The sequence below is a fragment of the Acipenser ruthenus genome, chromosome 39 (assembly GCF_902713425.1).
Source record: "Acipenser ruthenus chromosome 39, fAciRut3.2 maternal haplotype, whole genome shotgun sequence".
Taxonomy (NCBI): Eukaryota; Metazoa; Chordata; class Actinopteri; order Acipenseriformes; family Acipenseridae; genus Acipenser; species Acipenser ruthenus.
In genome coordinates this window covers 9,580,373-9,582,872 of record NC_081227.1, presented here as the reverse complement: position 1 = coordinate 9,582,872, position 2,500 = coordinate 9,580,373, and the positions used below count along the sequence as shown (strand labels likewise).

Sequence of the window (2,500 nt, the reverse complement as noted above, 5' to 3'; positions counted from 1 at the left end):
AAGACAGGGTGTTAACTATATAAATAAATAAATAAATAAATAAATAAATAAATAAATAAAATAAATAAAGACAGGGTGTTAATTAAATAAATAATAAAGACAGGGTGTTAACTAAATAAATAAATAAATAAATAAAATAAATAAAGACAGGGTGTTAATTTAATAAATAATAAAGACAGGGTGTTAACTATATAAATAAATAAATAAATAAATAAATAATAAAGACAGGGTGTTAACTATATAAATAAATAAATAAATAAATAAATAAATAATAAAGACAGGGTGTTAATTAAATAAATAATAAAGACAGGGTGTTAACTAACTAAATAAATAAATAAATAAATAAATAATAAAGACGGTGTTAACTAAATAAATAATAAAGACAGGGTGTTAACTAAATAAATGAATGAAGAAATAAAATAAAGACAGGGTGTTAATTAATTAAATAAATAATAAAGACAGGGTGTTCAACTAAATAAATAAATAAAGACAGGGTGTTCAAATTAATAAATAAATAAATAAAAAAAAATAAATAAATAAATAAAATAAATAAAGACAGGGTGTTAACTATATAAATAAAATGATTAACTTATTTTTATTTGATGATGATGATGATGTTGTTGTTGGTGTTGTTGTTTCAGACAGTTGTTGCCTTAGGTTTCATTCCTTCTTTTTATCCTCATTACCAGTAAAACCATTTGAGCTAATTCCCCACACTTGACAACGTATGACACGTGGCTGCCCAGAGCTAGGTGAAAATGATTAACTTATTTTTATTTGATGATGATGATGATGATGATGTTGTTGTTGTTGTTGTTGTTTCAGACAGTTGTTGCCTTAGGTTTCATTCCTTCTTTTTATCCTCATTACCAGTAAAACCAGGTAGGAGAAAAAAAAAAAATAAGTATTGTCCTTCGAGCCGGAATTGAACCAGCGACCTAAGGATGCCAATGTGTTCCACTACAGTCCTCCGCTCTACCAGCTGAGCTATCGAAGGAAGGGTGGGAGGGTTGCTCCTTGAGGACAATACACAATTCAGCAAAAGGCTGGCAAGCTCAGCTGACTGCAGCAGTCAATAGCTGCCACCACTGTTTTTCTTCTTGTTGCCGAGTGTGCGTTAACAGTGCTTCCAGAACACAGGGGCCAGTGGCACAATGGATAGTCTGACTACACATCAGAAGATTGTAGGTTTGACTCCTGCCTGGCTCGCGACTGTTGTTGTATGCTTGTTTACCCTCAGCTTTGGAAATTTATAGGACAGGGTTGATAAATGGCGACCTCGAGGTGTCTCTGCCTCCTTAGCGCAGTAGGTAGCGCGTCAGTCTCATAATCTGAAGGTCCTGAGTTCGATCCTCAGAGGGGGCAGCTTCTGTGTGTTTTTTTTAATAGACTATTTTACAGCTGTTGGAATGAAATCTTTGTTCCCAAGTTAGACCAGATTGAACATTTTCGAACCATTTATTAAAGAAAGAGCATCCATTGGAGAATGCAGGTATCGATCCCGCTACTTCTCGCATGCTAAACGAGCGCTCTACCATTTGAGCTAATTCCCCACATTTGACAACGTATGACACGTGGCTGCCCAGAGCTAGGTGAAAATGATTAACTTATTTTTATTTGATGATGATGATGATGATGATGTTGTTGTTGTTGTTGTTGTTGTTTCAGACAGTTGTTGCCTTAGGTTTCATTCCTTCTTTTTATCCTCATTACCAGTAAAACCATTTGAGCTAATTCCCAACACTTGACAACGTATGACACGTGGCTTCCCAGAGCTAGGTGAAAATGATTAACTTATTTTTATTTGATGATGATGATGATGATGTTGTTGTTGTTGTTGTTTCAGACAGTTGTTGCCTTAGGTTTCATTCCTTCTTTTTATCCTCATTACCAGTAAAACCATTTGAGCTAATTCCCCACACTTGACAACGTATGACACGTGGCTGCCCAGAGCTAGGTGAAAATGATTAACTTATTTTTATTTGATGATGATGATGATGATGATGTTGTTGTTGTTGTTGTTGTTTCAGACAGTTGTTGCCTTAGGTTTCATTCCTTCTTTTTATCCTCATTACCAGTAAAACCAGGTAGGAGAAAAAAAAAAAAAAGTATTGTCCTTCGAGCCGGAATTGAACCAGCGACCTAAGGATGCCAATGTGTTCCACTACAGTCCTCTGCTCTACCAGCTGAGCTATCGAAGGAAGGATGGGAGGGTGGCTCCTTGAGGACAATACACAATTCAGCAAAAGGCTGGCAAGCTCAGCTGACTGCAGCAGTCAATAGCTGCCACCACTGTTTTTCTTCTTGTTGCCGAGTGTGCGTTAACAGTGCTTCCAGAACACAGGGGCCAGTGGCACAATGGATAGTCTGACTACACATCAGAAGATTGTAGGTTTGACTCCTGCCTGGCTCGCGACTGTTGTTGTATGCTTGTTTACCCTCAGCTTTGGAAATTTGTAGGACAGGGTTGATAAATGGCGACCTCGAGGTGTCTCTGCCT

The 2,500-nt window shown here is 36.5% G+C and overlaps 4 non-coding genes across 4 annotated transcripts in view; 2 read left to right on the top strand and 2 right to left on the bottom strand.

The window, feature by feature from the left end:
- Positions 1–910: 910 nt before the first annotated feature.
- On the bottom strand, positions 911–997 carry trnay-gua (transfer RNA tyrosine (anticodon GUA)). Its single transcript is given in 2 exon segments — positions 911–946; positions 961–997. It is a non-coding gene; the product is annotated as a tRNA-Tyr (tRNA).
- A 295-nt stretch (positions 998–1,292) lies between these two features.
- Positions 1,293–1,365, top strand: trnam-cau (transfer RNA methionine (anticodon CAU)). Its single transcript has one exon. It is a non-coding gene; the product is annotated as a tRNA-Met (tRNA).
- Positions 1,366–2,114: 749 nt separating this feature from the next.
- Positions 2,115–2,201, bottom strand: trnay-gua (transfer RNA tyrosine (anticodon GUA)). Its single transcript is given in 2 exon segments — positions 2,115–2,150; positions 2,165–2,201. It is a non-coding gene; the product is annotated as a tRNA-Tyr (tRNA).
- A 295-nt stretch (positions 2,202–2,496) lies between these two features.
- Positions 2,497–2,500, top strand: part of trnam-cau (transfer RNA methionine (anticodon CAU)) — a 73-nt gene continuing 69 nt past the window's right edge. The window contains exon 1 of the tRNA in view: positions 2,497–2,500. This exon is cut by the window's right edge and continues 69 nt beyond it. This is a non-coding gene — a tRNA (tRNA-Met).